The 24,336-nt window shown below is 41.6% G+C and overlaps 1 long non-coding RNA gene across 1 annotated transcript in view; it reads left to right on the top strand.

Annotated features, from left to right (window-relative positions):
• Nucleotides 1-24,336, top strand: part of LOC107968847 (uncharacterized) — a 54,864-nt gene that overhangs the window by 11,833 nt on the left and 18,695 nt on the right. The window contains exon 2 of the long non-coding RNA XR_001710356.2: nt 4,070-4,201. This is a non-coding gene — a long non-coding RNA (uncharacterized LOC107968847). The remainder of the gene's footprint in view (nt 1-4,069; nt 4,202-24,336) is intronic.

Here is a 24,336-nt window from a genome sequence, read left to right as displayed (position 1 = left end):
TTCTAATAGAATTTTGAAGGATCCCTAGTTTCTTGTTTTGCTTGTGACAAAGAAGCATGACAGCACGTGCCAAACATACCTGAACAAGGGCTTTTGTTAATTGTGAAGGAAAAGATCCATGCTTCATTTAAAGCTGGAAAGTACTAGAAGGTGCCTCAGCAGACAAGGTACTTCCCTTTCTAGAGCACATGGGAAGCTCCAGGGCAGGTTAGGTTTGGCTTCTGTTTCTACTGTTGTTCCCTGACACCTCATTGGCCTTTACCCACTCACAGCTTCCACCAGTAGGCACCAGATGGTTGGGTTGATGAGGAAAAGTCCACACAGCAAGAGAGATGGCAGCCAAGTAAAAAAACAGAGGCTAAGCAGGGGTTGAAAGGCAGGTGCTCTTGAATCTTTTCACTAAGCACCACAACATTTCTTTTTCTCAAAAGCAACTTAAGTTCAAAATTTCTGTACTTAGAAAGATACTATGATGAAGCCAGTCATGGTAGCTCACGCCTGTAATCCCAGCACTTTGAGAGGCCGAGGTGGGCAGATCTCTTGAGGCCAAGAGTTAGAGACCAGGCTGGCCAGCATGGCAAAACCCTGTCTCTACTAAAAATACAAAAATTAGCTGAGTGTGGTGGCAAGTGCCTGTAATCCCGGCTGCTACATGAGAATCACTTGAACCCAGCAGGTGGAGGTTGCAGTGAGGTGAGATGGTGCCACTGCACTGCAGTCTGGGTGATGGAGTGAGACTGTCTCACCAAAAAAAAAAAAGAAAAGAAAAAGAAATAAAGGAAGAAAGAAAAGAAAGAAAGAGAAAGAAAGAAAGAAAGAAAGAAAGAAAGAAAGAAAGAAAGAAAGAAAGAAAGAAACCATAAACAAGATGAAAATGAAAACCACAGGTTGGGAGATAATATTTGCAAAACATCTGAGAAAGGGCTTATATCCAGAATATATGAAGAACTCCTACAACTCAATAAGACAAATGACCTAATAAAAAATGAAAAGAAGATTTGAATAGTCAACTCACAAAATAAAATACCCAAGTGGAGAATAAGCACATGAAAAGATGCTCACATTCTTAATTATTAGGGGAATGTAAATTGAAACGATAATGACATATCACTACACACCTGCTAGAATGGCTAAAATTAAAATGATTGGGAAACCAAGTATTGAGAAGGAGGTGGAGCAACTAGAATTTTCATACATTGTTGCAGCGTTGTAAAATGATATAATCACTTTGGAAACAAGTTTGGTAGTTCTTTATAAAGTTAAACATTTATTTCCCATATAATCCAGCTATTTTACTCATGGAGGGTTACCCAAAACAGATGAAAGCATCTATTTATAAAAAGAAAAACTATACAATAATTTCATAGCAGCTTTATTCATAAAAGTCCAAATTAGAAACAATCTAAATGCCCTCACTATGGGTTTTATTAAATGTAAATATCCTAAATGTTTTTAATAATTATATAAGTTGTGGACCATCATTTAATTAACTGGTCTCTATTGTTTGACACCTAGGTCATTTGTGATATTTTTGTCATCTCATAAGTAAAACTACATTTTCATAGCTAAATTTGTGCACAAATCATAATTATGTCTTAAGATACATCCTAGAAGAACAATTTTTTGGTCAAAGGTTGGAAATGTTTTAAGGCTTTTGATATATTAATTTCATACATACATAGTTATTTGATAAATCATCTATAACTGGGGAGATCTGAACTGTCTTCAAATGGGATATTTTAAAGCAAGCTTGTCCTGCATGTGGCCCAGGATGGCTTTGAATGCGGCCCAACACAAATTTGTAAACTTTCTTAAAACATTATAAGAAATTTTTTGTGATTCTTTTTTTTTTTGCCCATCAGTTATCATTGGTGTTAGTGTATTTTATGTGTGGCCCAAGACAATTCTTCTTCCAGTGTGGCCCAGGGAAGCCAAAAGACTGAACACCGCTATTTTAAAGTGTATGCCAATTGAGAAGAGGAAGATGGTATCTCATTGGTGCCTTACTATGCATTTTTCTGATTGCTTCTACCACTCTTTTCTTGCTATTTTGGCTGTAACAGGATTGGACCCAGGAGTTTATCATGACTAAGTTCAAAGGGTGGAGCAGCAGCAAACATGGATGACTTCTGACTCTCTAAGTCACCCGACCCCAGGGTCAACCAGCTAATATCGGTCTTGACGTTAAACAGATCCCCAGGCAACAGGAGTCTCTGAACCAAATCCTTAGCTCAATTGCAGCACTGGCCAGATGGGAGAAAAATGTCTCAGTGCCCAAGGATCATGGTCCAATTTCAGACAGCTAAGACCTGAAGAAAGTGAAATAATTCACACTAAAGGGATAAGTGCTACTATGGCCAACACCCCTCCTATTATCATCTCCTTCACAAGCACACAGATCTGTTAAGACTTTGATCCAGTTACTAAGCTCTCCCTTGGGGAATCAACACCACCGAAAAGAAAAAAAAAATGTAATACTCAAGGAGCATCTCTACTTCTCTATTCTCCTTTCAGATTTATCGGAGATGGAGACCAAATAAATGCTTTCTAATATTTATAGAAAAACAAAGATCTTACTGGTAGAGGGGTCGATTTTTCTTTTCTACAACATTCCAAGCGTTAGCACATGCCCCTGACTTTTGTTCGACTTTTCCTGGCCAGAGAGAAAGTCTGTTTATCCTTCAGTCTGAAAGAAAACCTTGGGATGGGAATTCTCCATAAAGGCAGAATTGTTGGTGCTGGTAAAAGAACAATGTTGTGTATTGTGAACACGAAAATTGATGAGGTCAGAACCACCCCAGGGACATGAAAATATATATTTATGTAAGAGGCAGTGAAATTTGTCTGCAATTAAGTTTTACCAAAACTCTCAAATCTGTTGTTTGGTTTTAAGCAGATGTTGAAAAGGTTTATCCTGGATTCTGTCTTTATTGATAGGATGTCTTTTGATCTGCAGCCAAATAAGAAATCTGGATGTTATTTTGGATTTGGAAATTTCTTTTAAATAAACATATTAGTTAAGTATGTAAATCTGCTTATCATCACTTCAGGCATATTGCCAGAGTGGGAAACATCTGGGGCCTGGTGTCAGCCGACTTATTAATTCACACTTAGAGTATGTTTCACCCAGGTTACTGCTGAATACTGTTGTCTTGATTGCCTAAGTCAGCTGTGTCTTGACAACAGTTAGTTACAAGTTTCGAGGCTTAAATTTTGACTCATGAGAAATTCATGGAGTGGGGTCTGCCTGGACCTAGCGATTTAGGCTTCTAGCCCCCTTCAGGATTGATTTTGGAAATTAATTGTTAACGTTTTGGATTATAAATGACAGAGATCTGGGTTATTTATCTGAACCGACCAGCATGTAATTCCGGGAAGGGATTATATGGCCTGCTCCTGATAAGCACTGAAGTGGGGTCATTAATAGAACTTTCTGCCATAAAGCTCTCACCACTTTATGGAAGCGCCTCTCCCTCCAGTTCAAAGGATACTCAATCGACTTCAACCTGTAAGTCTAGGGTGAATCATTTTGTCTGGCGGGCTGGTAGATAATGAATGGGTACAGCCTAGCATTCTTATTAATACAGGTAATGTAGTATATAGATCCAGGGAGTGTGCTGTTCCTCATATGCTTCTATACCAAGAAATGAACACCATGGAATGAATGCGTTTGGAGAGCACCCTCGTGAATGAAGACTTTGCACTCAACAGCAAAAATGATTCTAGACATTGGTTGACAGAGCAGCTGGAATTCACATTCTGAGGCCCTGAAGAAGTGATTTGTGACAAAAAGGAATTTGAGCAAAGCTGTGTTTATGTGTGTCTTCTGGTTAGTCCTTACAAAGCATCGGAAAGACTTTTTGGTCTTCCTTGGCATTAGCTAGGGTAATTAATACTAGCTACTATAAGGAAGAGTCCTCAAATTTCCATGACATAAGAGAAATGAAATTGTGTTTCTATGTCACATTCTTGTGCAATGTGGGACAGCAGGGCAGGGAGTGGGAGCTCTGCTCCACGTGGTCATTCATGGATGACATTCTTTCTGTCTTGTCGCTTTGCCATCTTCTAGGACTTTGAAGTCCTCCATTGGATCTTCTTGGAAGATGAGGGAAATGAGAGAGTGTGGAGAGAGATTTTGTAAGTCCGGTCTGGAAGTGGTCATTGTTCAGAATCCAGCCACGTGGCTACATGGAACTGTAAGGTAAGTTGGAAAATATGCTCAAGTTGTATGCTCAACAGAAAACATTTGATATATATTTAGTCTTGCAGTAGGCATCTTGACCATAATAATAACAAAGATTATCATAACAATAGCTAACAGTTGTGGCATATGTAATACATGCCATGTTCTGAGCTAAATGTCTAGTGATGCATCATCTCATTTAATGTTATTAATTCCATTCTGTAGATGAGTAGTAAACTGAGGCTCAGGGAGCTGAAATGATCCTCACAGTCCGATAAATACTGCAGCTGAGACCTAAACCCAGAGTACACTTGACTTTGGGTCACATGAGCTCAATTATTTTCTCCCCATGCACATCTTCAGACTCCTCTGTCCAGCGCTGGGTCAACCCTGTCTCCTCTCTTCCTCTTTCTCTAGGCTGACACAGGTCATTTTACTGACCGAGACCTAAAAATTTTCATTTAAATCCCCTGTCACTACCACGAACCTACAGTAAATCCTAGTGGGGGAAAGATACTTGAATATTCAGTCATAAACAATGCAAACTTCCTGCTCTGGGATGAGAAATGGATAAAATTGGTACCAGACATTTTAAGTCCCAAATATCACTCTAGTTAAAATTTTCCCTTTATAAGTATTTTCCCCTTTATAGGTAGAAGTAGTGATGTTTGACAAACATTTAAGTGACTCCTCAAACTCCTCATAATTCTAAAAAATAGGGGTCTTTGTATTTTTTGTTTTATTCCAAACTTTTTTTTTCAAAATAAGAAACATATTTTTCTATAAACTGCTATTTCCTCTTTACTCACAGTAACTGTCCTAGCAGTTGAGTTTCAGGACAACTTAATTTCTTTTCTCCCTCCCGCCCCCTTTTCTCTAGCTCCCTCCTCCCTTCTTACCTTCCTCTTCCCTCCTTCTCTGTCTTCCTTTCATTTAATATTTTCTAACCAACAATTTCATACTAGATTTATTATAATGACAAAGATAGCCAAGGTTTCTCCTTTCAATGGGCTTACATCTGGTTTTCTACAACAAAATACAGTTCTTAATTTCTGTAAGAGTGCTGTCCATGTGAAAAGAGATGAGGACCACAAAGTAGCTTACAACATGAGTGTGAGGAAATTTCACAAATCTCCCCAGCAAAGCAACTTGCTTGCATATATCATGTATGTGGGATTTAAATCTGAACCATACAAAAAAAGAAATTGTATTTTTTGTGCACAAACAAATATATACTTTTGAATAAATGAAAAGTAATAATACAAAATTTGTTAGTGGGATAAAAGGAGTAGAGATCAAGGAAGAAATCAGATGGAGGTAGCATAGAGACTGGATCTTCATTGTGACTAGGGAACCCTACTGGGATGGAACATAAGTGTCCGATGGCAGGAAGTAATGATGGGTCACTCAGCTCAGTGCTATCCATGTACCAATTGCCATACTCTGTTAGGTGTGAAAGGGCCCGGGTAGAGATGAGAAGTAAATGTGACTGTCTTTAGGTCTCTTGCCATCACAAGGTCCTTATTGCTGGGATAAAGAGACCAGTTCTCCTCCTACTCATTCCCTACTCTATTGTATCCTGGGCCATGTGGCTTTCCTGGAAGTGGGGAAGCCATGATCCATTGGTTGGCATGGCCTGTGGACATGGATAAACAGAACTCTGCCTGCCCTTCAGAGAGTGGCTGGAATGAGGGAAGAGATTTCTGCCAGGAGCAGGTGGAGACAGAGGTAGCAGGCACAGGACAATTTATTATCAAGGTGCTTTAGTGGCCTGAGAGCAAGTGTTCTCAGGAGCCAGGATAGATTCTAATTTGTTCTGTGTTTGCGTATGTTTGTGTTTGGGAGGACATGTGTCCTGTCATGGAGCTGGTCCTCCCTTCAAGGACACCTGCTCTTCCAGTGCGTGTGTTCACTCAAGAAGGGGGAAAAAACCAGTGGAGTGTGAGGGTGGGAGTGGGACAGATGTGGGAAAACTCTCCTCACAGGGTGCAGGCAGTGAAGGGGCCATAGTCGGTATAGAATTAAAAAACAATAATCAACTAAAAGTTGTTTTGCTTTTTATTATCACCATACTCCACCAATTCTGAGCCACTCTTCCCATCAGGGTGCCATGCCACTGAAACCACATGAAGCCTGCAGGCACCCATGGGGCAGGTAACCCCTGCAGGCCAGATTGGTTCCCTGCCCCACTTCCCACACTACACCCCCACCCCCATTACTGGCCCCATGGGATGTGAAGATTCACAAAGCACAAACACCAATGACTAAGGACACATTCGTTGTAAAGACAATTAATATTTTATGAACTAAATAATTAATATAAAATAGATTAATACTCTATTTTATTAAATAATCATTTAATGGTTGTTTTCTCTCCCAAGGCTGAGTTTCTTCATTTTTCTTTCAGTCAAGAAGTTTGCATTAAGTCCTATAATGTGCAAGGCCGGGTGCTGGGCATGGGTGGTACGACACAGTAGACCAGACAGTGACAGGGAGCCGACCTCCTAGAGCTAGAGACAGGCAGGGGGCAAGTGAGCAATCCACAAACAAGATGGTTTTAGCTGGTGTGAGCTATCACGAAGGGGCACATTGTAGGGTCATGAGATAGAAAGTGATGGGCAGGAGTGGATCTGTATTGTATAAAGGTGATCAAGGCTGGCGTCTCAGAGGAGATATTGTTTGGGCTGAGATTTCATGTTTGGGAAGGAGCCAGCTATGGCAGAAAAAACAGTGAATGCCAAGACCGGGAGCCAGGAACAAGTCTGGCCTGTTAGAGGAAATGAAGGAAGGCTTGTGTGGCTGGCAATAAGGAGGAGTCCTTTTGGGGAAGAGGCTGAAGGGATGCAGAGGCCAGGTGCAGTCAGTCAAGTAGGGTCATAAGACTGAGTTTGCACTGGGTGAGCCATGAGAAACACACCTTTGACCACTCCCCCGTTATCATCCTAATTTGCACAACTGCTTGTTTTGTGTTGTGTCTTTCATGTTTGCTAGCTTCTGCTGACCCTTTTCCCAGCACTCCAGTCTCCCCACCTCCTCTGCACTTGCTTGCACCACCTTCACTCTGTTCATGCACCTTCGAATGTCTTCTCCTTGGCACCCAATTCCACAATATGGCATCTTCTTCATGCTGCAGCCTTGTCATCTAATGAGGAAGGAAAGTTTGATTGGTTCTGACCACAAGCAATTGTCAGAACTCACATCCATTGTTGAGGTTGGAGGAGATAAACCAAATTAACCTGTGCCTTCCTTTTCTTATAAATGGAATTTCTTATCTTGGACTTTTTCTTGAGTCTTCTTGGGGAAAGAGATGTGAATGAGGAGGAGGGAGAATGAAGAAAGGAAAGATTAGGAGCTGTTGAGGCCTGGGAGAGTTCAGAGAGAAGGGTAAATGTCAGTCTGTGATTCCCTTACCTGTCCTCTGTGCTGAAAGGAGTTATCTCTGTCCACCAAGTATATTTCTCTTTTCAGTCTTCAACAAAATCTTCTTCCTTTGGACCTTCGTCTGCAGATCTGAGGAAAAAAAACCCAGCCATTTAAGAATTTAAAGTGTAAACTCACTTGGGTGGGAGAAAGCCTGGTTATCTTTTTATTTAAGAATAAAAATGCTGGTGTATATCTACCTTTTTTTTCTCTCTCTCTCTCTACACACACACACACACACACACACACACACACGCACACACACACACAATTTGTCAATAATTGGAGAGAAATGGCTGCTGGATTCCACTCTGACATACAGAATAGATCAGGTGGATTCTACCTTTTTACTAAAGTAGAGGATGAATTCTATGGAATCCCTGCTTTAGTTTTTTCTTCCTTTTTTTGTGCAAAAAGAAGAAAATAAATTGCAGGAATAATGCAGCAAGTTGTAGCAATAAGTGGATGGTGTCCTGGAGGACAGGAAAGGCAGATACATCTAGACCTCTTGCCTAGAAGCACTACATGCCTTTATTTTATTTTAGAAAGAAAAAGATGACATCATTTCAGGTTTTTATAGCAAGGAGGGTAGGATTAAAGCCCAGATTTTTCTGGGTTCCCTTGAGGGAGATGGCAGAGTTGGGTTCCTTAGACACAATGTCTCAGATGTATTTGTTTTCAGTTATTGTGATGGTTGGAGAAGCGCCTTGTATCTTCCAAATTTCTGTTGAGGCTCTAAGCCAAAGAAAGTACAATTGCCCTACAGATGACATTGGAGACTCAAGAGCAAATATATTCTTTGCTCTTCAAAATGTGATTTGTGAATCTGTCAATATGACATAGTCAATCACTAAGTAGTTATTGATCAATCAGTCAGCTTTGGATCCAGATAGGGCAAGTGCTTTGGATAAGGATAAGACAGAATCCCTAACGATGCTATCTAGTGGGGGAAATAAAGACACATCTTTGATGTGTTAACAATTGTTTTATTTCAAGTCACAGAAAACCCATTCCTAACTGACTACATCAAAAATAAAATTATCGGTTCATATAAATGAAAAATTCAGGGATGGGATGTGTATCAGTTATTGATGAATAATAAATCACCTCAACATACAGTAGCTTAAAACAACTGTTTATTTCGCAGAAAATCTGCAAGTCAGCAATTTAAGCTGGGCTCAGTTGGATGTTTCTTCTGGTCTGAACTGGGCTCCCTTATTGATCTGCAGTTAGCTGTGGGTCAGCTAGGCAACACTACTTCTGGCTGTTGGCTGGGATGCCTTGGCTCTCATCCACATTGTCTCTCATCCTCCAGCAGGTTCACCTAGGCTTTTCTGCATGGTGCAGGATTCTGACAGCAAAAGTGCACACCATCACTTCCACTGGAATGCACGGGTCAAAGCAAGCTACAAGAGCAGTCCATATTCAAGGAGTAGGAAGTAGTTTCCATCTCTTAATGTTCTCAATGGGAGAACCTGCAAAGTCACATTACAAAGGGTTTAGATAAAGGAAAGTGTGAAAACTTGTCTATATTTTCTCCCAACCAATACCAGCTTTAGGCATGGCTCTATGTGGGACTTGAACAATGTCATCCTTCTACTCTGTTGACTTCAGCCTCAGGCTCCCCGTATATCCACAATGGCTGCAGCAGTTCCAGCCCTCACATTCAAGCCTAGTGAGAAAGGACAGCCTGTCTAATCACTTTCCTAGAAAGTCTCATTGGCTGTAACTGGATCATTTGCCTATAATTAAACAACTCTCTCTGCCCAAGGGATACAGTATATTAATTGGTCTAGGCTTGGTCACATGTTCCACCCTTGCCACAGAGATGGAGCTCCACCAGAAGTGGAAAGTGTGAGGCTTTAAGTGTGAGAGTGAGGGAACCTCAAGTGAAAATGGGTGGCTTTTTCCAGAAGTAATGGATGCTACTTGTGATAGTCATAGTGGTGGAATGACAGCAGATGTCTGCAACCCCACAACAGAACACATTGCATTTGTTACAGCTCTATTTGCTGCTTCCATATGATAAAGCAGTAGGTTAGAAGTTCTATGAAGCCAGATATGAATCCAGATCTTCAGATGCTAAGCCCTGCATTTTGGCCTGAATTATTTTTCTCAGCACAAAGCATAATTCTTACATGATATGAGAAATGAATAACCCTGCCTGGAAGGGCTTTTACTTTGTAATAGAAATATCACCCTGATTGATGGCAGCATTGGCTCTTCGTGATCATCTTCTAGGTGTTGCAGGATCAATAAACTTTCAAATACTAGCCCATTCACTAGAGCATTATCTCCCCAAACTTCTTTGTCCCTGCTTATATTTGTCAACTTTACAATCCTTTTATTACCAGCAAAAGCTTTGGGAAGCTACAAATAAAAGCAGGGATTATAAAAGGATTCTTATTAAAGCATGCTTTCTTTGAGGAACAGAGTACAATGTCCTCCGTTCTCCCCTTGTGAAAAGATGTGTTTTCTTGTTTAATTAGAATAGACCTCCATTCCATTAGAAGAGGACAAGTAGGGCAGCAGGGTTGAGAGTGCAGGCCCCAGGGGAAAAAAAAAAGGCTTATTTATTTCAGCTCCCATCAACTTTAAGAGTGTACTGCAACTTTGTGAAATATTCTATCATATTTGGGAATGGATGAATACACGTAAACACCACCACTTCCCTGCTACAGAGTAATTGGTTGTAGTCTCCATTTTGTTGTTTTTTTGTTGTTGTTACTTTGCAATTAAAGCCTATGTTGGAGAAATGCAAAGCCAAGTGCATCAATTAGGGTCCTAGCAAGAAACAGATGGCACACTCAATTTGGATAATTCGAGGGGAGCTTAGTAAAGGGGCTTTTTGCAAAGATGTGAGCAGGATTAAAGGAAACCACAAGGGACCGTGCTGTCCCAGAGTAAGCAACCGTGGGGAACTGTATCACTTAGAGCAGGTGTTGGCAAACCATGGCCCATGGATCAAACCTGGCCCTGTACCTGTTTCTGAAAATAAAGTTTTATTGAAACACAGCTGTGCCCATTTGTTTACATATTGTCTATGACTGCCCTCACATTTCAAAAGCAGAATTGAATACTTGCATCAGAAACTGTGTGGCCTACAAAGCCTAAAATATTTATTCTCTAGTCCTTTACAAAGGAAGTTTGCATCAAGGCCGGGACAAGGGTAAGGCAAGTGAGGTGTCCAGGGTGCAAAATTTAAGAAAGAATGGACTCTCAGGCCCTGCATTTGCATAACTCCGAGGGTAACCTTGGCTTCCAAGGCACTTTGCTTGCCACCCCTTAGTCTGGGCCTTGTTTGACAATCCCTGACCTAGTGAGTAGCTATAAGGAGAGTGCTGCTTGACAAGGGTGGTGGCTTTGCCAAGAGAGAGGCTGCCAACACTTGAAAATTCTGCAGATAGATAGATAGAGAACAAAACCCACAGCCTTCATCGCCTCCTGCTTTCCAAGCCACCTGGAGGCACAGGGTGAGGGAGGCAGTTGATTGGGTCCATAAAGGTCCACCTCTTGGGGAACAGAATAGAGATATCTTAGGATTCTCTAGAGGGAAGGAACTAATAGGATAGATGTATATATAAAAGGGAGTTTATTAACGAGTATTGACTCACGGTCACAGGATGAGGTCCCACAATAGGCCGTCTGCAAGCTGAGGATCAAGGAAGCCAGAACTGAAGAACTTGGAGTCTGATGTTTGAGGGCAGGAAGCATCCAGCACAGGAGAAAGATGTAGGCCAGAAGACTAAACGAGTCTAGTCTTTTCATGTTCTTTGCCTGCTTTTATTGTGGTTACGCTGGCAACTGATTAAATTGTGCCCACCCAGATTGAGGGTGAGTCTGCCTTCCCCAGTCCACTGACTCAAATGTTAATCTCCTTTGGCAACACCTTCATAGACACTCCCAGGAACAATAATTTGCATCCTTCAATCCAATCAAGTTGACACTCAATATTAACCATCATGAAGTGGAGAAGAGTGGAGAGAATATCCATGGAGTAAACTGAAATAACCTGCTCTAAGCTCCAAGGCAATCCAGCCACTATGGAATCACAGTCTGGAGCTGGTAAGGATGACGGTGATCATTTGGCCCAAAGAAACTGCATTAAAAATAGAATACAAGGAAGAAGGCTGGTGGCTCATCTACTCAGACACTTACTTAACCATTCAGAAGTAGGAAATCCATCCCAGGTCTGAGTTATACAAAAACAGAGTGAACTCTGAATTTCTCCATAACGCACACCACAGTTATTATTAAATGATGATTCTCTCATTATTTAAAGTCTGTTTTCTCTACTGTTGGCTCTACAGTTCGTTGGTCTATGCCCAGGACCCAGACCAGTGCTTGGCACATAGTAATTGTCCAGGAAATATTTGTAGAGGGCCAGATGTGTTGGCTCATGCCTGTAACCCAGCACTTTGGGAGGCCGAGGTGGGAGGACTGCTTGAACCCAGGAGTTTGAGACCAACCTGGGCAACATAGGCAGATCCCATCTCTTTAAAAAATTTTTTAAAATAAATATTGTTGAATGAGGTAATTGGATAAAAAAAGATATGTGAAAGACCTCGCACTTAAAGGTAGCACAGTATGTCTGTGGAAGGGGAAATGGGAAAATGGCAAACAGGAAAAGTAATTATGTGAAAGTCCTTCTATCAGAAGCAATTGGGACAAATAGGTAGGGCTTGAATTCAGAAATGATTAAAAAGATCCATACTTTAAATATTTCATTTTATTTTAACACAAAACCTATACATTGTTTTGGGTTATCGTTTTGACAATCATTTGATATATGACTTAGGCTTTTAAAAAACATGGTTACATTCCATTGCTAAGACGTCTAGATTGCCTTTCTTGTATAAATCACACTCGCAATGCATTGTCCATGAATTTCAGTTCGTTTCTTTAGCACAGAATGTGAAGCCTTGGGAAACTAAAAGAACATTCTGAGGGCAGGTTCCACATAGACCATAACTTTTCTCAATTTTTTGTTACAGGTCTGCCAACACTCTTTTTAGTAACTTGCTTTTATCAAATCTTTCCAAAGCGTTCTATCCAGTCTTCACAGAAATATGTTTTTTTTCTGACTCACATTACATTAATGTACATAATGACAATAAGAAATACAGTGAGCATAAACAAGCCTGGGAATGAACCTAATAGACTCTTAGTAAACATAGCACTCAAAGATGGGAGAGCAGGACCTTGGACATGCTGGACAGTAGCCTACTTGCCAAGAGCCTTTAACCTGCATTAGAAGCGTGTTTTATAGGAAAAAGGGAGAACTTTGGTTTGTTTAGTGAACTGGTTAAAAGGAGGTTATTTAGTTGAGATTCTTCCATATGCAAATTAGGAGACAATATTTTTAAGATCATATTACAAAGGTCAATCCTGCTACTACTAACTTTTGCCTTTCTATCTTGCAAAAACAATCACATGAAAGATGAACACAGGCCAGGCATGGTGGCTCACACCTATAATCCCAGCACTTTGGGAGGCCAACATGGGAAGATCGCTTGATCCCAGGAGTTAGAGACAAGATTGAGCAACATAGGGAGACCCTGTCTCTAAAAAAAAAAAAAAAATTAAATTTGCTGGGTGGGGTAGCACGCACCTGTGGTTCTAACTACTTGGGAGGCTGAGGTAGGAGGATCGCTTGAGCCCAGGATGTTGAGGCTGCAATGAGCAGTGATTGTGCCACTGCACTCCAGCCTGGGCGATGCAGTAAGACCCTTTCTCAAACAAAAAACAAAAAACACTCAAACTGGACAATGAAGCTCCTTACAGTTGACTTCATTGAGGGTTATCACTGTGAACTTTCTCTGGTGGTTTCTGCCCCCAGCAAAGACCCAATGTCGTCATCTGCTGGCAACTGCATGTACTTGTTTTTCCTTGGCCTGATTTTTACCCAATAACTTGGATTCCTCCTGAGTGGTGGGGGAAGAGGAGTGTGAGTACAAAGCTAGATATACCAATCTGAGTATACCCAAGGGCAGGTAATTGTGCTCCAGTCCTTTTTTGGAGGAAGTGTTCTGCATTGAAGAAAGATCAGTCATTACAAGCCTTGTGCTCCAAACCTAGCCCTTCCACTTATAAACTTTGTGATCTTGGGCAGGACACTTAAACTGCTATGTCAGTGTTAAATTATCTGTAAATAGTAATTTATAAATACATAATAAATAATAGCCATTCCTTACCTTTCTCATAGGAATGCTGTGAGTCTCAAGTGAAAAAGTTGCAGTGTAGAAATGTTAACTGTTTCCCTTCACACGTCTTCCTAGCATCTGCAAGAGTGGGGATGGGCTCAGTGATGCTACAGTAGCAAGCAACCATCACACTTCAGGGGCTCAAAATAACACAAAGGTTTACTGCTTTTATCACTCTCATTATGTGTCTATCATAGGTTGGTGGGGGTCTCTGGTGAGCATATTCACTCACTATGGATACAGGTTTATGATGCAACCACCATCTTGAATATTGGCAATTTTCATGGCAGAGGAAAGAGAGATAGCTCTGTAAGGTGTCCACAAGCAATTAAATATTTGATCTGAAAATGAAACATGAAACAGCTGCTGCCAATTCATTGGCCAAACCTATTTACATGGCTCCCACCTACTTCTAAGCAGGGCAGGAAGTATAATCCTTCACATACCTCAGAGACTAAAAACTGGAGATTCTTGGTGAACAGCACTAATGACTACCACACCACCCTTTTATTTCATCTTGATTTCCTTCCCTTTTCCTTTTTTTTTTTTTAAGAGAAAATAGAGTACAGTGAAAGTGTAAACTTTGAATCCAAGCCAAATACCATTTCTGTTACCCAGCAGTGTGGGTGACCTTGGGCATATCACTTAAACCTGTCGTCAGTCACCTTATCTTAAAAAGGTGCTTGTTGTGAAGATTAAATGAAGGAATACATGGAAAACCTCCAAGAACAGGGTAGAAACTTAACGAGTGTCTGTTTCCTTCCTTAATTCATCAGTTTCTCCCCTCTCCTTTCTCTGTATTTTACAAATTCTCTTTGGAAGAAAAAGGGGAAGATTTTCGGGTCTGCTGTGGATCCAGAAAGAGAAATCATTTCTGCTTTTACTATGTCCTCTACTTCCAGCCCTGTCTTCAGATAACATGAAAATGGAAGCCAGAATCAACCTTGATCACCCAAGATCATCTCAAGGTCATCTCAAGGTGTTGCAAATTGCAAGGAAATGCTTAACCAAGTAGTTGCTGGGAGATTTGCCTGAGTCACCATTCTCTCAAAAGGCAGTGTACTATCCAATAGTTCCAGTGCTTCTTAAACTTCAGTGTGTGAGAATCACTAGAGGATCTTATAAAATGTGGAGTCTTATTCTGCAGGTCTAGGGTGAGGCCCAAGATTCCAATGAGCTTCCAGGTGGCGCCAATGCTCCTGGTCCCTGGACCACACTTTGAGTAGCAAGGTTCTAGGGGAATGAAATGAAGATTTAGGGGCTGTAGACCTAAATTAGAATCCTGGATCTGCTACTCATGAGTAGCAAGGCTTGGACACCATACTTTTCTACTCCATCATTCTGTTTCCTCATCTGTACATCAGGCACCCTCACAGTGTTATCAGGAGGCCTCAATGAAATCATACATGTAAAAAGCTTTATTAACTGGAAAGCACAGTGGAGTGTTAGCTTTTAGTGGAATCTCTTCAGCTGTAAAGCACTGGGCTCTCTCTAAACCAGAAGTGATTCTGTCCTCTCCCCTTTTTTGCATTGCCTTACATACCAGATGCTGGAAGATGCCTCTTTCCCATATGCTGTGGTAAGCACTTCTCACTTCCAGAGAGATTTACCTTCTGTAACTGACAAGTGTCAGGGAAAAGTGGGAGAGGAGCGCTAAATCTAGACCAGGTACGCATACGTGTGGGCAGGGAGCATGACAGACAGCTGGGGGGTGCGTGGCCCCAAAGCTAAGCAAAGTGAGTATAAATGGTGGCCACAAAGGCATCTTAACCAAATAGAACCTGTTAAACCAGGCCATGAGCAGTGAGACCCTACTTTTTCTTATGGGATGCGGTGATAAAGAAATTACATAGTTATTTGAGAGGAACATAAATAAAGATTAATAGGTTAATGAGTTATTTTCCTTTCATTACTACACTATTGTACTTTATTATAATTGCTTTGCACTCATTTAATTAAATTTGAACTGGGGCCAACACAAGATAATTTGTTTTCCCTGTACTGAACAATGAGTATGCAGATTGGATGTACTGAAGCAGTAATCAGCCCTCTGTTTGCAACACTTTTCTACTCTGAGTAGACATTATAATTGATAATTTGATTGTTGCAGCACTCTGTGCAATATATTTTAAAGCAACATTAACATAATGGAAATTATGTTGTGAGCTTAATCTCAGCTTTTCACTGAGAGGCTATCTGGTTCCTCAGTGTAAACCAGTCAGGTTCTGACAACAGCAGGTTTCTCTCTCATTCCTTCTTTTTGTCTCTCTCTCTCTGCCTCTCTCCTTCCTTCCTTTCTTCTTTCCTCTCCTTTCTGCTCCTTCCTCCCTCGCTCCCCCCCTGCCATCTTTTGTCCCCATTCTGCCCTCCTTTTCTTCCTTTCTCTCCCATCTTTTTTCCGCTTCCCTTCTGCCCCGCTGCCTTCCCTCTGTCTTTCCTCCCTCCTTTCATAATTGCATTATTTTCTTTTCTTGCCTGCTTCTCTAGCTCTATTGAAGAAAGAAAAAAGATGAAATAAGGGTTGTTGATAGCAGCCATTCCCAGCTGCATTTCCTAATTTTGAGACCTGTTCACATCCGGGACATTTGAGAAAAGCAAACAAGAGCCTTTCCCGCAAACACCTAAGTGAGAAATTATTCCTGGTGGTCAGTGTGGTAGTCAGCACCACTCTTTGTGTTGTTGGTCAACATAGGGAATTAATTCGCAAGGCAGTCATGAGCTCTTCAAGGGCATTTCTGCACGTATGGGCAGATGAGGAAAAAGTCACTGGTGTTTCCTTTGTCCAAAGTCCATTATTCCTTGGAGCTGCAAACACTTTCTTGAAAAGATGAGGCCTTTATCCTTACGAACACATTCTGCACACTGATTCTCTTTGGCTCAAAGATTTCCTGTCCCGTAATGGAAAGTAGGTGTGACGTTCTGTTTGATAATCCCAGGCCAGAGATCTTGGATGTAGGTGAGGAAATTTGTGCCCCTGTGACTTCTATTGAATTTTCATAACTCTGTAAATATTTGTTTCTGTGTTTGTTTTGGGAAGAAAAACACCTGTGAGTGGTTGGAAATGACTGTGTTTGTTTGGAAAAGCTGAAAGAGAGGGGTCTGAGCATTTTTTATTCTTCATTAAACTGTCCAGGCCCTGAATTTGTTGCAAAAAAATCGAATTTATTTGAAGAAAAGCCTATTCTTTAATCTCTTTGTTCTAAGGCGTGGGCACCCACACTCTAGTCGGCTGCTTTACTTTCAAACTCTCTGTCAGTGTGGAGGAAAATTCCTACAAGGAGAAGCATGTTTTTTTGGAGGGGGCAATGTTTTGGAGAAGGCAGATTTTTCTCTGACACATATTAAATTTCTCCATTGAACACTTGGGTGACATAGCTGCATCTGAGTGGCTTTTCTTTTCTCTTTCTATGTTGTTATTTTTCATAGAAAATTGGGCTAGAGCTTATTCATGAATCAATTACTGAGTTGAGAAGTAGCACTCTTAAGTTTTACTTTTTAGCTCACTATTTCCTTATCTGTTTGTGGGAGAGCGTGTTTTAGTCTCTCTTGTTATTATGAGACAGACTTCTCTCAGCTGGGTCTATTGTTCTAATTATTATTATTTTTAAAAAAATGTTTTTAACAGAAACAGGACCCAGAGAGTTAAGTTGGGTTTTGCTTTGTTTTGTGTTTACATTTTAACCTCTGTTAAAGATACAAGAAAGAAAACTTCAACTTGCCTGGATGGAGGGTGCTTCCTCTTGTGCACAGATGTTGCGTTTAAATTGAGAAGCCCACAGCTGTGATGCTGTCACAGCCTAGAGACACAACTGCAGTTTCTTGCATCAGCCCACCCATGGCTCCCTGCCCCCAGGGACATTGCTAAGCAAGCCTGTTGCCAAATAAGAACTCGAGGGTAGATTTGGAGCACAGGTATCAGACATACAGCAGCTTTCCACTGCGGGAAGCCGGGGAAAAGGACCTCTCTCCCAGTGGGCCCAAACACAAATTCCTGGCACTTGCCACGTATCTGGACATCATAGCACTTCGAAAGATTCGTCTTGGCACTTCAGTTTATATCTGTCATAATTTGGTTTCCCCAAAGCATACCTTAAGGCAAGGTTTCTTAAGGTCAGCAGCAGAAAGATGGGTCACGACAGTGCACATGAGCAGCAATGCTGAGACCAGATGGGTGGCACGGGCAGCACTGACTACAACTTTGCTGAGAAAAATCTCATGTGCACCTATTCTATCTGGACTGTAAGCTCCATGAGGCAAGTGCTGAACTTAAGTATCAGTCTGTGTTCCACAGTGCCCACCTGGATGATAACATCACCCAAGCAGCATCCATCCTGGTTCAAGCATTGTGCTGAGCACATTATAAGGGTGACCCCTGTCAATCTTCCCAACAGCCCAATGAGGTATCTCCATCTTACAGATGAGGCAAGAAGCACAGAGTTTAGTAACTTGCTGAAGTGGTAGAGTCAGGATATTTAAACTTAGGCAGCCTGGAGCCTACCCTTTTGCCACTGTGGGGACCATGTCTCATGCCTGTCTGGTTAGGAATCTGAGTCTGGAAGCTTTAGAGACCATCACCACCATAACTAGAGCTGTCCTTTGTTGAATACTTCTCATGTGCCTTGTCTTGGGATAAGTGCTTTACATTTCTTATTTTGTTTTAATTTGCTCATTGAGGCTGCTACCCCCATTTTAGAGCTAGAGACACTGAAGTTCAGAGAGATTAAACCACGCAGCTCACAAGTGGCTCTGTCCAAACTCTATCTACTCCCTGTCACCAGACACCAAAGCCATGACTTCAAGAAGTGACATTTTCTACTTGAGCCTCTGCAGCAGTAGCAGGCAAATGATGATGGAAATCAAGAAAGTTGTGTCCCCTGACTCATCTCAGAGGTAGCAGGTGGGCCACGGGTCATTCAAGAAATGGAGGTCATTGAGGACACCTTCCCCCCAGATTCCTATCACAAACCTGGCACAATCAGGTGAGGTCGTTGCTGTTTTTTTTTCCCAAATAACCTCGATAATATTCAAAGTATTTTACAGTCTGCTTCCCCTTCACCTGGTGCAGTGGCAAGGATACCGGAAAAGAGACAAACCTACCAGGCTTGCAGAAGTCACTATTCCAATTCACCTTTGAAAATTCTTTTCTCCCTATCTGTGCTCTATCTCTGCTCCATGCATGGGGGCAACAGTGAGGGTGCACAGTTGTTATTGGTGGTGGTGGGCTGTAGCAGGCAGGAGAAAGGGGTACCCACCTGTGTTCCTCTGAAAGGCATGCTGGGCACTCCCTAGGTAATAACAACTGGGGACCTTCCTCTCTCTTCCTCTCTTTCCTTCACTAGCTCTTTCTCCTCTTTTGTCACTCCTTTTTCCATGTCCTTTCTAGCAAAGGAAGCCCAGTGTGGTGGAATAAGGTCTGCCTAGGAAGCTAGGCGACCTTGCTAACCACAACAACCACGGTCACCTTGTGTTTAGCAAAGAACGATGAACACTGCATTCGGACTAGATGGCCCCAGCTCTGTGTTTCGATTGCTAACCAGTCAGGCAGCCTTTCTCTACTCCCTAGATTGCAGGCCCCAATCTACAACAAAGGGCAGATGCACTCGATTATGGTTTTCAGCTCTTTTAAGAAAAACAATAAAACTTGCCCTGTGCAGTGTTTACAATTATTCTTGAGCCTGTATTTTGTAAATGGTAGATTTTATATTAAAAACAATCAGTATCACTGGCATTCCTTTAGAAGTCAGAGTTGGACAACCTGGACTCATAGTCCTGCATGGTGCCTGCTCTTTGGCTCTGAATTCTGGCTTCCCCTTCTACCAGAGGCATGCATTTCCCATCAAGTGCCCACACAGTTTGTCCTACAGTCACCTTGCTTTCAGGTTTGCAAGAGGCTAAGGAAAGATATAACCCTAAAGGGACCTTGAAAGTTCCTGAAGTGCACATAGATAGAGAATTTACATGTCTGCATTTTTAATTTGTGAGAAAGGTAGAAAACATAGCAAAACAAAAGGCCAGCAATAACCTGGGATTGACCTTAGGTGATGGTAGAAATGAAGTGCCCTGTATGTGCAATTTCAAGGTGCTGACTCACGTGGGATCCCACAGGATCCTCCAACCCGGAGAGGTTCTGCTTTCCACATTGCAAGATGAGGAACCTGCAGTGTGGAGAGGTGAAATGACTTGCCCAAAGTCACAAAGCTGCTGATCATCCAAGCCCAGGTTCAAACGCAGATTTGCTCACTCTTGGCCTGGTGTTCCTTCTCTCCACCTTGATTTTAACACTACTTGATTTTCAAAATAAGTTTCCCCATTGTCTTATATATCTGGTTCTTCTAACACCTTGGACAGGTGTGCAGGGCAACTGTTCCTAAACACATTTTGACAGATGAGGACACTGAGGCAGTAAGGTCATTGATATAAAAGCAGAGTGAGTTGTTTTCTCTGTGGCAAAATTTGAGGGATAATAGGAAGGATATTTTTACCTCTCTTTTTCCCTCTCTCTCATTCTAGATGGGGTAGGACTCTAACACACTCATCCCCCCTTTTTTTAAGAAAAGGAGAGATCAAAGAGTACCAAACACCAATCTTGCTCACTTTGGAAATTTGAAAATATCACCTGAATTCTTTTCTCTTTTTCTCCTCTCCCTTCCTTCTTCCTTTCTCTTTCCTATGAAAACAAAACAAAACCAATCTAACAGTATTTTATATTTTCAAAATGCTACATGGACTTCTCGGTTATTCTTATCAAAATACTTAAAAGGAGGAGTGGAATGATGAGTTCTATTTCCCAACTTAGGATACTGAAGTCAACACCAGAACTAACATGTCCAGTTTCACTCAATGGCTTAGAAATGGGTGGAGAGTGAACCCTAGATCATTTGAGACTTCAGCCTGAGCCAAGCTAAGCTTCTAAGAACTGTTGCTTTGGTTTTGGGAGCACTTACAGTGTGCCAGGTATCTGCTGGGGACTTTATATACAAAATCTCATAAATCCATGCGATATTTCTAGGATGATGTATTATCTCTATCTTACAAGCTGAAGTGGGCCAAAGCTGCCTAGACTGCTTCCCAGGTCATCCTACAGGCCTGGGCCTGACTCCAAAGTCCATATTCCCTCTATCATGCCAATTCTGCAGTAGAAACAAAATTGTCTATAATTCTCCACCCCGACCCCCAATAATCCCATAAATCAGGCCATTTCCTTAATCCATTTGTTGCCAGTGACCCCTCTGGGGTGCTTGGTGGTTTCCTGCAGATCCTCTGGGATTGTCTGAAGGTTAGATAATGTGTGGGCCATGTTGCCATCAAGGAATCTTCAACAATATAAAAGGAAAGACAAAATCTTGCATGGTAGTCAATCGCGTACTGGAATCAGCTCCTGTTTTTCTGTGAGCTTAAAGGGCTGTCACTTTTATGTCACTTTGAAAGAGAGTAAAGCTGGTTGAAACTGAGTAACAAACATTCAGGAAGTGAAAAGCCCATGCCACACCCTTAATGTGGTGTGCTAGGGAGGAGGGAGTAAATATTAACCAGAAGGCAAATACGGAAACATCCTAGAGGCAGTGCACGGAACAAAAATCAGTGAAGCTGGGTAGCAGCAGCTAAGCTTGTGGACTTGGAAACCAGCCAAGGCCTGGGTTCAAATCCCTTCTCTGATACTTACTAGCTGCAGGCTACTAGGCCAATTACCTAACATTCTTAGCCTTAATTTTCTCTGTGAATCTGGGATGGTAATACATTTACTCTGTAAATCTGGGATGGTAATACATTCCTCTGAGTCTTATTATGTAGATTAAATGATGTAATGTGTAGAGCATATTTAGGGGAGTTACTAGTATTATTATAGGCTTAATCAATGGTAGCTCTTATTAGATACAATTAAACTACTATTAACCTATTTTCAGGCTCTTCTCTCAAATGTCTTTGCTATACTCATATTTCAAGCAAAAGTTGCATCAGGGTTTTCATTATATTATGTACTTTTAACTTCTCGAATGTGTTCTGTGGACACTACAGGTGCAGACTAAATCACCTGCAAAGTGAATCTGTCAGCCCTAACAATAAGAATAGCTCTTTTATGATGAGCAGGTGAGACCAGGTAATTACCGAAGAAAGAGAGTGATGTGTTCATTGAAGTCTACTCATGGAGGAAAGAAGGTAGGCAGAAGACCAATAGGTTTTCAAAAATATATGCAGAACAGGCTTTGGGGAGAATGCCAACCCTCAGTTAACCCAAGTCCCCATCCAGGGTACGGGTATGCCGGTCAACTGATGTCCCACAAAAACGGAAACTTGGCAGAGGCCGGAAAACAGCAGCCCCAAGATACAGGGAGAAAAAGTTCCTGGTTCATAAGAGGCAGGAGGAAAGCTGACACCAGCCCTTCCTGAAAAGAGAAAATGAGGGTATCCAATAGACAGCACGTGGTATCTGCGATGAATGTGGTGATTCTGGCCAGGTACAAAAGTCTACTGTGTCATGTGGGATACCTTATTATGAAAAGGATATTGTGCCATTAGCAAGGCCCAGTGCAATACAGCCAAAGTGATTGGGGCACAAAGATCTGTGGATATTTTACAAGGGAAGTGAAACTAGGCTTGTATTCTCCAGGAAAGAAGAGATTATGAGGAGGGGATTCACTGATGACACAGCATTCTGAAGCGAAAAGAGAGAATAAAAGTGAAAAGGCTATTTGAGTTCATCGGTCCTTCTTTCTCCCTGACCCACATCTGCTTCCTCAAGCAAGACAGGACGGTCTGAAAGAACTGTATATTAGCGAGGATTTATAATGTATGAGCATTTTTAAAAAGACTAAAAATTTACCTTGGATCAAACAAGGGAAAGTGAGAAAGAGAACAATGCAATATGTAATTAAGAAAAGGAGTGCCTACAGGAACAATTCTGATGATTTTGGCATAGCACCAAATAATTGGAGGAAAAGAAAAGAAACCAAGAAATATGCAATTAATATGCTGCAGAACTGGCTTTGGAGTCAGACACATGGGTTCAACCCTCGCCCATTAGCTTTGTGACTTTGGGCTGGTCCCTTCAATACTCTAAACGTTGGGAGCAACACAAGCCCCTAACTCATTGCATTTTTTGTGAAGATGACGTGGCCAGTTGCAGTGGCTCATGCCTGTAATTTGGGAGGCCAAAGCAGGAGGATCACTTGAGGCTAGAAGTTTTAGAACCAGCCTGGGCAATATAGCAAAACCTCAGCCTCTACAAAAAAATGAAAAAAAAAATTAGCTGAAATTTGTAGTCCCAGCTATTCAGACAGGAGGCTGAGATGGTAGGATCACTTGAGCCCAGGAGTTTGAGGCTACAGTGAGCTGCAATCGCACCACTCCACACCAGCCTGAGCAACAAAACGAGACCATGTCTCAAAAAAAAAAAAAAAAAAAAAAAAAAAAAGAAGAGAATGTGTATAAAATGCCTAGATGCCTAGAGTCAGGCCTGTCATGGAATGGACACCCATGGCAGGGTAACTGGTATTACTGTCATTATTATCAGTGTTGGTCTACATATCATCCCTGCAGGAGGGTTCATTTTATGCATGAGGAGAACAAGGCACCAAGGCTCAAAGAGGTTAAAGAATTTGCCCAAGGTCACACAGGCAGCAAATGTTGAAACTGGTATTTGATCCCTGTTTTGTCTGATACATTCAGTCTCCATCCTGCCTTATTACAGGTGATGAAAGGAAAAGAAAAAATCATACATACTAGCTGTGCTTAATCCATGCCTCCTTCATAGATATACATTTTTCTAGAAACCCAAATCATTAGCATATCTTTAGATGATTTCTACACCTGTGAGGGCTCTGTGGTTTTTCTGTGAAAACCTGATTTATATTTGGAGATTCTGGGGAAATGAACATCCTCAAAAGCTAAAATAAGTGGGGCACAGGAGCTGCATGCATTGTAATCAGTTAAAAACAGCATTCAAGACAATGGCTTGGAGAGAGAGGCTTCAGTGATTCACAAGTGACTATGGAGCCTCTCTGAAGATTCCTAAAGCTTCTGTGTGCATGGACATGTTTCTGCCCACAGCAAGATTACTGCCCCATAGGGGCATCTACTTACTTAAGCTGCTCTTCTTATTCACCGTGTAAAGGAAGTTGTGGCCATCCCCTCTTCTTTCTTGCCTATCGTTCAGAGCCTAGATTTTGTTCAGGACAGTGTAACCCCAGCAATGGCTCCTGCTTGGCCTTAAGCAATTTTGATGACCCATTTCCCTTTGCCAATGATAGGTCAAGGATGTGCATGTGACCCAGTTCCAGCCAATGAGGTGTGAGGAAATGTCTGCAGGAAACTTCCTGGTTCTCTTTCTCGAGCAAGAGAGATATGTGAGGAGAACACTTTTCCTATGCTTGCTTTGTTCCTTCCTGGTATGCTGGTGTGAGGATGTGATGCTTGGAGCCATAGCAGCTGTTTTGCAACCATGAGGAAAGACATTGCTGATATATTGGGAATGGCAGATCAGGAAGAAAGAGCCTAGGTTCTTGGTGGCATCATTAAACTGCCATACCAACC

The sequence above is a fragment of the Pan troglodytes genome, chromosome 18, assembly GCF_028858775.2.
Source record: "Pan troglodytes isolate AG18354 chromosome 18, NHGRI_mPanTro3-v2.0_pri, whole genome shotgun sequence".
Lineage (NCBI taxonomy): Eukaryota > Metazoa > Chordata > Mammalia > Primates > Hominidae > Pan > Pan troglodytes.
Note: the sequence above shows the minus strand (reverse complement) of the source record. Positions and strands in the feature narration are given on the sequence as shown.